We start from the raw sequence: 11,749 nt of genomic DNA on the forward strand, positions 1-11,749 counted from the left end.
ACATATTCATTTAATATTTACTCTTATATTTATATGTTTACACGAAAAGTAAAATATAATATAAGTTAAAGATAACTCTTATAAACAGTAAAAGATAATACTTTTATACCATAAAGATAATAATATATAATATACTAGTATACTTTATAAATAGAAGGGATAACAATTCAGTCAGGAAAAGCTCAGAGGAAACAAGAGCTTTAGAGAGAAGTGCACTGGATGTCCAGTCTGTGACCCCTGGAGACTGGCTCAGGTTACAGCAGGCGTGTCCAGCGAGGACGAGTCTGACACAAGGACCCCTTGTGTCTCGGAGCTTTCAGCACACCAACATCAAAACTGGAATTAACTCAAATGCCTAAAAGTTTAGAAAAAACAAGAAGTTGCCTTTCAGGAGGCCAGTTCCTGCTGGTACCAGAGAGCTAAAACTACTTTTGAATTAGGATAATAGGTTTCCTATTGATGGATTGTATAGGAGGTAAATTTAACTTTTTACTTTCAGGGAAGTCAATTATATTTGACCTACTTCTTGCTTTTTATCTGAGGGAATTTCCCCACTGGGGTTAAATAAAATCTTTCTTATGTCATATAGGTGATAAACAAACAGTTGGTTTTTGATTTCAAAGACAAATTATGTCATTTTTAGGAATAACTAATTTGGATTTCAAAGACAAAAAAAGTTAGTATCAGAATTTTGTCAAATGCTTACAGATGCTATTTGTAATCTGACATTTTTGGGTTAAAAAGAATTAGGATTTTTTGTACACAAAACATATGTTTATGAAATATGTTTTATTGTCATCAAACTGCCCGACCAATATATAGGCCTACAAGTCCAACTGAAATGATTAGTTGCTAAATCAATTAATTGATTGACAGAAAAACTGCTTTGATCGTTTCCAGTTTCAAAAGATGGTTGGACTTTTCGATATTGCTGTTTTTATTGTACCTTAAGTACATATTTTTAATGGAATATTGGTGGTAACAGAAAATGTTTACTATAACTATCTGTATGAACCTTGTTTAATTGACTAACCCCATTTAGGCAATATTTTTTAATCAATGATGACATAAATCAAACTTTGAAAAGCAGTGTGTATAAATGTCTCCGTCTTACAGAGGCTCAAAACAGCCAAGAAGGGACCACACACACACACACACACCACACACACACACACACACACACACACACACACACGAAACAATGGTAAAGATTGTTTCCAACGATTTGTCAAGTGCTAGCAACCTCTGACAATAGAAGACATGGACATGGAAGACGCTATCTGCAAAAAATATATGTAATCATTAAAGTAATTTGTGTATTGTGATTAGGTTGTAATCGAAAGGATGGAATGTAATGGGAAAATTACATTTAAGCACAATTCCTTATATTTTTTATGTTTTATTTCTACTTTACTGCTCTCACAAATGCTGAAGGAGTTTATCTCATTTTCCACATGTAGATTTTGATTCTAACTTTGTGAGACGTCCAGTCTGGAACATTATGTGAGCTGTTAGCCTGAACCGATAAAGGTACAAGGTCACCCTAAAACTATATCTTTAGTTTTCCCATGCCAGTTAAGATGTAACATGGGGGTGAAAGTCATACAGGGAGGAGGAGGTGAGATGACTCCAAGATGTCTCTTGTATTCATCTGATTGTCTTCATGTGTATCAGATTGCCTGTCAAAATTGTAGCGTCATAATAATCCAAGTGTGTGTGTTGTCACTCTGAAGATGTATATAAGCCTGGTGTTCTGTTCACTCATTTGAGAAACTGACTCCACACTGGGCTGAGGCCTTTTGTGAAATCATGTTGATCCTATTTGCAAATATATATATGTTTTTAATAAAATACGAAAACCTGTTTAGTCTCAGTCTGTCTTATTTGTTTAAATTTACTAAACTCTGAAATTTTCCCCCCCTGCTGCAAAGGAAACTTCCATAACAATGTACAGCAGGGTGACCCCTGGTCTGATGTCATGTACAGCAGGGTGACCCCTGGTCTAATGTCACGTACAGCAGGGTGACCCCTGGTCTAATGTCATGTACAGCAGGGTGACCCCTGGTCTGATGTCATGTACAGCAGGGTGACCCCCCCTAATGGTCTAATGTCATGTACAGCAGGGTGACCCCTGGTCTAATGTCATGTACAGCAGGGTGACCCCTGGTCTAATGTCATGTACAGCAGGGTGACCCTGGTCTGATATCATGTACAGCAGGATGACTATCCATTACTTGCGTTAGACTCACTCGGCTCCAAATACTGATCTCTTCTTCTTCTTTGTGAATACGTTACTGCGGAAGTAAGGTCAAAAGTTCAATGTGTGCTGCGGTGCTGCACCCTTTGGCCGAATACGATCACCTGTGTTTTTTAGCCTAAAAATAATCGGTTTGTTTTACGGTAAGTATTTATTCATTGTTCAAATATAAATTATACTCTTTACATATTAACGATTTTTTATTTATTTATAAATCAACCACAGCAATTTCTTGGGGGTGCTAAGGGGGTGCTATGGCAAAACAAGGGGTAGCTACAGCACCCTCTAGCCCCTCCCTGGCGCCGCAGCTGGCTGCTTTGTCATCCAAATTGAAGCCAGCAATCCCATTAAGCATAATCTTAAAATTAACTACAAATATTAAACCATTATATTCCACATTATTCTCCTGGATAGGGGTTGGACTCTTTTCTTCTCGGAGTTGCCCAGGGTGTGAGGCGCCGGGCGGGTGTGGGGATACTCACAAGCCCCCGGCTGGCGCCGCCACGTTGGAGTTTATCCCGTGGACGAGAGGGTCGCCTCCCCACGCCTGCGGGTTGTGGGGGAAAACTCTGACTGTTGTTTGTGCATATGCACCAAACAGGAATTCGGAGTATTCGGCCTTCTTGGAGACCTTGAGTGGAGTCCTGCATGGGGCGCCAGTGGGGGACTCCATTGTTCTGCTGGGGGACTTCAACGCACACGTGGGCAATGATGGAGACACCTGGAGAGGCGTGATTGGGAGGAACGGCCTCCCTGATCTAAACCAGAGTGGTTGTTTGTTGTTGGACTTCTGTGCTAGTCATGGATTGTCTATAACAAACACCATGTTAGAACATAGGGATGCTCATAAGTGTACCTGGTACCAGAGCACCCTAGGCCGAAGGTCAATGATCGATTTCATAATCGTTTCATCTGATCTGGATTCGTGGAACAACGGACCAGCTCTTCACTCTTGCAAGGATCCTGGAGGGAGCCTGGGAGTATGCCCAACTGGTCTACATGTGTTTTGTGGATTTGGAGAAGGCGTATGACCGGGTCCCCCGGGAGATACTGTGGGAGGTGCTGCGGGAGTATGGGGTGAGGGGGTCTCTACTCAGGGCCATCCAATCTCTGTATGACCAAAGTGAGAGCTGTGTCGGGTTCTCGGCAGTAAGTCGGACTTGTTTCAGGTGAGGGTTGGCCTCCGCCAGGGCTGCGCTTTGTCACCAATCCTGTTTGTAATATTTATGGACAGGATATCGAGGCGTAGTCGGGGTGGGGAGGGGTTGCAGTTCGGTGGGCTGGGGATCTCATTGCTGCTTTTTGCAGATGATGTGGTCCTGATGGCATCATCGGCCTGTGACCTTCAGCACTCACTGGATCGGTTTACAGCCGAGTGTGAAGTGGTTGGGATGAGGATCAGCACCTCTAAATCGGAGGCCATGGTTCTCAGCAGGAAACCGATGGAATGCCTTCTCCAGGTAGGGAATGAGTCCTTACCCCAAGTGAAGGAGTTCAAGTACCTTGGGGTTTTGTTCGCGAGTGAGGGGACAATGGAGCGGGAGATTGGTCGGAGAATCGGCGCAGCGGGTGCGGTATTACATTCAATTTATCGCACCGTTGCAAAGCTCTCGATCTACCGGTCAGTTTTCATTCCTACCCTCACCTATGGTCATGAAGGCTGGGTCATGACCGAAAGAACGAGATCCTGGGTACAAACAGTCGAAATGGGTTTCCTCAGGAGGGTGGCTGGCGTCTCCCTTAGAGATAGGGTGAGAAGCTCAGTCATCCGTGAGGAGCTCGGAGAGAGCCGCTGCTCGCTGCGTCGAAAAGGAGCCAGTTGAGGTGGTTCGGGCATCTGGTAAGGATGCCCCCTGGGCGCCTCCCTAGGGAGGTGTTCCAGGCCCGTCCAGCTGGGAGGAGGCCTCGGGGAAGACCCAGGACTAGGTGGAGGGATTATATCTCCAACCTGGCCTGGGAACGCCTCGGGATCCCCCAGTCGGAGCTGGTTAATGTTGCTCGGGAAAGGGAAGTTTGGGGTCCCCTGCTGGAGCTGCTCCCCCCGCGACCCGACACCGGATAAGCGGACGAAGATGGATGGATGGATAGATATATTCCACATCTTTCAAATGTTCTATTCTACTTTTCAAATACATTCAGCCAAGATATTTTCTGTGTTTCCAAACACAAGATATTCCACATCTTTAAAGGGGTGATAGAATGATTATATAGGGTATTTTACACTGTTCCTTAAGGTCTCCTAATGGGGTATGTAACATTGGTTGGGCTGAAAATTGCCCGAATGCTATTTTATTAGGCCCTTAACTATGAATACCCTGTGAATATGGCTCTATTTGGAACAAGAGCTTTTCTTCCAACTATGGTATGCTCATGAATATTCAGAATAAGGTGCGTGCTGATTGGTTTGAGCAAACTACATAGAAACACATGGGAGACTCGACAGCAGGGCTCATATTTCAGACACTGCAAAGTTATACATTGTTTGTCGGGCTATTTTCTTAATAAATTCACTTCTGAGACTTTTTTAAGCGAGAAATCAACTATATAAAGCTCAAATATTGGCCATTTTAAGAAAATTGATGGCCAATTGCAAATTTGGTAAGACTGTGTGTTGAAGTTCAGCTGCCGGTTCTGCCTGTGTTGCTGCCTCGCCGCCTGGCCTGCCTTCCTTCTCAGACCCCGGCCTGCTCTGAGGTACTTGGAGCTCCGTCACGACTGGCAACCCACAGCACTCCATACCCGCGCAAAGTCTCTTGGGCTAATGGACAACCAAATGCCCCTGCTCTGACACAGCTCCAGGGCCTGAAACTCCCCTCTTCTGTCTTTTCATGACATTCTGTGTGTGTGTGTGTTGTGTGTGTGTGTGTGTGTGTGTGTGTGTGTGTGTGTGTGTGTGTGTGCGTGCGTGCGTGTGTGTGTGTGTGTGTGTGTGTGTGTGTGTGTGTGTGTGTGTGTGTGTGTGTGTGTGTGTGTATGTGTGTGTGTGTGTGTGTGTGTGTGTGCGTGTGTGTGTGTGTATGTGTGTGTGTGTGTGTGTGTGTGTGTGTGTGTGTGTGTGTGTGTGTGTGTGTGTGTACCTGTGTGTGTGTGTGTCTGTGTGTGTGTGTGTGTGTGTGTGTGTGTGTGTGTGTGTGTGTGTGTGTGTGTGTGTGTGTACCAGTGTGTGTGTACCTTTGTGTGTGTGTGTGTGTGTGTTTAGACAGGCTCTGTGCCATAGTGCAGCTCCACTATCTTCACACCCTTTATTGTTCATGCCAAACTTGCTCTATCTCACCTGTCCTGTTACTCTGCCTCTGGCTGTGATTGATGGCCCGTGATTGGCCCAGATGTGGCCCAGATGGATGAATGTGAAACATGTGCTGGTCCACAAAAGATGGGATTGGTAAAATGAAATCACAATTATATTTATACCTCATTTGGTCCTACTTAACACCATAGTTACTGCAATTGCATTACTGCATTATCTCTCCCCAACAATCATAAACAGTGAAAACTATTTCACCTCTGACTATTTGAACCATATGTGTCTGATCTGTGCAAAGTTTTATAAATTATAGTCTGATAGTCCAGAGGCCATAGTTTGTTAGTTTCTTTATTTTCTTTCATTTTACAGAAGTTTTGCAACAGCTAAAAGAGCCAAAACACACCAACTAATAAGACAGAATTATTCCCCCTGCACACCAAAAAGATTTAAAAAAAGGAATAATACATGTGAGTGATACAACATATCCCCATGTTTATGTTCAGCAAATATGATTCAAATTTACAATCACTGTCTTGTGAACTGTCATTGAGTACACTTAGTTTGTAAAAAATAAATGTGATTTTTTTGAAAATTCAATGCATGTATTGTTAATCCTCCAGCAGGTATCATCTCTCTTGTCTTGTCTCCAGAGTCAGAAGATGGCGAGGCACAGCCACTGAAAGAGGAAACAACATTATACAGCAAGCTGTCTAAAGTAGAAGTGCTTTTGTTATCGTCTTACACACCTGTTGCATATCCAGCTCAATCTTCCCTGTGTCAGCTCTCTCCAGAGTCTTAAACATTTCTGGTAGAGAGACAGAAAAAAAGGTTCTGGTAGCTCTCAGAGTTTATAAATCAATATTAGATATACTGAATAGATAATGTTGTGTTTTGTGGACACTTACTGAAGAGCATTTCCAGTTTAATGAGACAACCCACAAAACAGTCAAAGTCTATGGCATACTGAGCATCGGCATAACGGCTGACAATGGCCTGCAGCACAGCACTGTTGACCTGGAAACCTGGGGAAGAACAATAGCCTCAGTTAGCATGATGTTCTCAAAGGTGTTGGATAAAAGCATGGTGCTAATGGTAGAGTTACACAGCCTGGCCCACTCTTATTTGTTCCTGTGGTAAGTATACATGATTTAAATCTATGTGCAGGGAGGGAGTCCTCTAACTGGCTTATCCAGTCTGCCAGGAACTACACACACACACACACACACACACACACACACACACACACACACACACACACACACACACACACACACTCACACTCAGGTGCCTGTGGGGCTCAGTGGTCAAATACAACCCAGAAAAATAAGCATCATAGGTAAAGTGCTGTATTTACAAAGCTGTATTTTTCCATTTTTACAAGCATGTCATATTTTGAATATGTGTCTCATTACTTGGTATATACAGTACAGGCCAAAAGTTTGGACACACCTTCTCATTCAATGTGTTTCCTTTTTATTTTCATGACTATTTACATTGTAGATTCTCACTGAAGGCATCAAAACTATGAATGAACACATATGGAATTATGTACTTAACAAAAAAGTGTGAAATAACTGAAAACATGTGTGGTGGCAAATTTTATTTTAACCATTTGTTTAATGATATTGACCATTTGTTTAAAGATTGTTTTAAACCTCCACATAATCCTGTTCCTTCCTGTAGACTTAAAGGCACCAGTGAGAGAGCTGGCCTTGTAGACTGTGAGCAATAGCATAAGTTATTTTCGCTAAAGAAATTGCAGCTCCTCATTTGTTTATTTCTCGCAGATAAAGTGAAGAAGGCTATAACACTGTGTGAACCGTATCTCTTTCTGTCTCCTGAGATAAGCAGGTGTTTAGTCTAATGTAGGAGACACAGGAGCAGAATGGAAGGTTGTAAAATCATCTGACTGTCTATGGTATTTTTTAGAAAAGTGGCAGCATGCTAAAGATATTTGAAGAGGGGTGGCTTAATGGAGTTTCTTCACTATAAGATGTTTTGATTTTTAGGTCAGTTGTGCTGCGTGTACCTTTGAAACTGTGTTTTCTCCATTTGCAAATGTAAATAAATACTAAAAGACCAAACTTTGGTTTAATTCTCAAACAGTCGTTATTCGTTTTCATTTGATCATTGATATTTCTAAACGCTGCTGCTTCAAGGAAAACTTCCACCACAATTTGGCGTTGTCGGCAGGACGGTTGAGTTAACAGAGAAAAGAGCTCCGTTGGGCCGCTGATGACTGGCTATCCAGGGATCAAGAATCACCTGCCTCATACCTCTAAACCTTAAAAAGGTTTTTCAGAGAGAAGAGGGTTAGGACCACGGAGCGCTCTTGACTGTTTTCCACTCCGTTAAAAACATACAGGGAGAGATTTCAAGCAGCACGGTAAGATAAAATTGATTAATTACAATTGGATTGTGAATTCAAGGTTTTGAACAAACCTTCTAAACAAGCAACCGTTGCTAAATGAATTAAGTAATGAATAATTGGCGAAATCATTCTCTTAACTAAAGAGAATAAATGAAACTAATTCTGACTTTTGGGAAGTGAGTATTGGGTATTTTTTTTGGGGTCATTTTGGGTAACAAAGATATAACTGAGGTTATGAATGTCATCTTTTGGCAGACACGGACATATTTATGATTGAATTCTCATATGGTGATAAGACAATTGATTGACGGACAAGACCAGTAAGAGAACGGGCAGAACAGTAGGCAAAGCCTAAATAATTAATCTACGAAACTGATAGCACGTTTCTTGATTAAAGAGGCGGACTGCAGAGTAAAACAAAACCAAAAATAGTTAACTATTTAAGAGATTTTTGACTGCAGGGTCGCACCGGGTTTTTCCTACAAGTTTCCCGAGCAAAAAACAAATAGTCTAAACTCTAAACGAGTTCTGGACCCTTTAAGGACAACCTGCAGGACGGTCTGGGTTGAATGATACTCTAAGAGAGCCTCTTGATTATTTAGAGACAGACTGCAACAAGGCAAAACATACTAAATAGGTTGAGTTATTTGACTATTAAGTTGATTTTGTCCGCAGGGCTGTACACGGTTTTTCACGTAAGTTTCCCGAACAAATAACCTCGCGGTGTGGTGACGATCACATCAACCAAGACATAGTATACTATAAAGTCCAAGAATCAATTATGGGAAACGAAATTTCCCATTCCAGTGATGCAACTGGACCCATAGTGGGTGAAATGACTCATAAATATGGACCGGAATGTTTGCGATGTCTGTCATAACTGGTCATAAAGCTTTGGCTTTCCGAGAAACGGATCTTTGTGTACAAAGACACTGAGAATGTTAAAGCAAGATTTTAGAAGAAGTAGAAAGAAAATTAATGGGGAAAAAAACAAAACAAAATTAAGACACAGGATTTAAAGCTACTGGGTATAAGAAAACAAAGAATGTTTTAAAATATAGATAAAATAGTGATCTAGGGAAAGAATGCAAACACACATGCACCAATAACCTTATCAGTTCTAACCAAAGCCTATTTCTGAGCTTTCTCTAAAAATCAGGAAGACAAGCTGGAGAAACGGAGGGACGAAGAGGACACGGACTCAACAATCGGACAGGACCAACAGCATCAGTCACACCTGCATCGGGTGGAAAGACCAACGAGTACGTGAAGCGTTTGTCTGCATGTTACAACAGGCTGGTGGGCAACATATGGAGCGCGGACCCAAAGAAAAAAAAGGCTGCTCCCACAAAGGACGTGGTCGAGCCAGAGAGAGGCCGAGGCGGGTACCGTGGGCAAAATGGTGAGCCCTAAAACCGAGACCAGTGTTGGTACTGCAAGGACTTTGGACATTGGGTATGTAAATGCCCGAAGAAAAAGCAAAAAACACCTCCGACAGAGAACAACACTTGTCCCTCTGTTTGACTGAGTCCAAAAGCTGAGGAAGGTAGTGCTACCACACACACACACACACACACACACTTGTTTCATGCAATGAAGAAATGCTTTGCACTGATACACTGTTTTCTGTTTGCTATTAGGGACAATTGATAGGTTAGAAAGTTCTGAAAATAATCTATTCAGTTAAACCATTAACCCTTACTTATCTTCTGAAACCTAGAAGAAGATGCCTACTACTGAGTGTAAAGTTAAAGGGTTCCACTCACATAATTTGATTATTAGAGCTATAGATTTGACACTGAAGATTATTTGGTCATTCTATTTGGTCAATTGGGGTTACAGATCAAACAGTAAGAGAACAATTCTCTGTTCCTCTCTCCTGTACATGGGAAAAACAATTCTTTGTGTATGAAGGTTCCACTTATTTGGTTTAGGTAGTGATTTAATGTGCACTTTTAACATTGGTTTAACCTCCACACCTGAGAGATTGAAAATTTCGTAATGATGCAACTGACATAACCACATGTTAATTACAGTGTGGCTAAAGTGACCTCACTGAGGGCGGCGTCTGTAATCAGCCCTGCCTCTGACTGCATGAAACCTGACAACCAATACATCACTCAAGGCTGCATCTGCTTTTTATCCCTCATGAAAAGTTTTTGGTGCAGTGCTGTTTTCATGTAAAATGAACAGAATAGCAGCTTGTTCAGTTTAGTGTTAACGATTAGATTTTTACTTGAGCCGGTCACCTAGAAAGTCTGTACACGTTCCTGATGTCACGGTAAGACTTTTGCTGCAAAAAGCTATTGAAGCGTTGCGTGAATATGAAACTGGCTCTGCAGTCTCCCCGATGCTGGGACTGCCAGATCCCTAAAAACATTTCATACAGACATACACGTACATACACATGCTTGCAATGAAGACAGGCTTTTTGCACGCTACAAACACTCCCACATGATAGACAGATCAAATTAGATTTAAAAACAGCACGACAAACAGAAATAACTTTTGGAAAATATGTCCAAGTATTCAATGTGTTTGTCCGGTGTGTATACAAATTGCCTACCATGGTATTAATTATACAAGGGAAGAAAATTGGATTTTTAGTTGATTCGGGAGCAACAATTTGGGTTTAGTGAAGTTTTGTTCTTCAAATCAGAAACTCTCTGGTAAACTAGGTTTTTTTTTCCCTTAGAGAAATGGTTAGAAGAATGGTTATCTCAGAGAAGTTCACCATTCTTATCATTTGAGTGTATTCAGATCCTTAGGAACCTGAACTAGATAAGAAAGGAAAATGTTCATTGTTTCTTTCTCCCTTTCATCTGAGTGTCCTGAAAATTTGGCAGGCAGACATTTGAAAATGTCTATTTGAAATTGAAGCCATTGGCTTTAAAATTGTGCTGTGCGATAAAAATCACTCTTTGGCTGACATATTTTTGTTGCCTAAAAGTACGTATTTGTTTACAAATTTTAATGTAACACGTACCATGTCAGTCTGTTAATCTCCTGATTATGGTAACAAATTGGGACACCTGTAGTTAAGTTTAAGGAATCACAAATATTACATGCATTCCTTTTGTCACCTTTTGACCCTGATGAAGACTACGTTGAAAAGTTTTTTTTTTAACAAATCAAAGGACGAGAATGAGTTTTCTTTTGTCTACTGGCATATACGCATGTCCAGTGGCTGTCACCTTGACTGATAAACTACAGAAGTTTTCAGAAATTCTAACTCAAAAGCTCACATTCATGTTTCTTTGTCTCCAACAGAAGAGGAGACAGACCTAGGACACCTTGTGACTATTTGTAAAATTGACTGACTGGACTGACACTATTGATAATGTTTTTATTTGTCTCCATCGACAGGAGACTATAGAAAACCTATACGACAGCGTAGGCCTTGTATTCACAGTGTTTTACATATTCAGTGAACCTGTGACTACAATAGATGCATATTCACACGGTAAAAAATGACATTTTTATCTACTGATGTTTCACCACTTTTTGTCTCAGGTACAGCGTTATCTCTGGGATAAACACACAACTGTGATGTGGATTGATAGACAAATTGTCAACCTGTAGTCATCAAGCTGCGTTCGGACTACAGGCCCCAGAAACATCAGTACACGCTAAAACAGGAAGTAACCTAATCGACAGAAAATCCGACTGTGTTTTTAACTCTTTATTGATGGATGGGGTTTATAGTTCCGTGTTTAGATTCTCTAGCACGTACACTTATTCTCTCAAGTAACATAAATAAGAAGAATCATTTTATTACGAATGTTAAAGTTTAGTTTCATTCAGGACCTTCAAGCAGTAAATGCAGAGGGTCTATGCTCGAGCACCTAATGTCTCCCACAGCTAAACATAACATTCT

The 11,749-nt window shown here is 41.3% G+C and overlaps 1 pseudogene; it reads right to left on the reverse strand.

Moving 5' to 3' along the window:
- Positions 1-6,064: 6,064 nt before the first annotated feature.
- The window catches only part of LOC114556647 (calpain-2 catalytic subunit-like), a 21,885-nt pseudogene continuing 16,200 nt past the window's right edge, over positions 6,065-11,749 (reverse strand).

This window comes from Perca flavescens, chromosome 6 (genome assembly GCF_004354835.1).
Source record: "Perca flavescens isolate YP-PL-M2 chromosome 6, PFLA_1.0, whole genome shotgun sequence".
Taxonomy (NCBI): domain Eukaryota; kingdom Metazoa; phylum Chordata; class Actinopteri; order Perciformes; family Percidae; genus Perca; species Perca flavescens.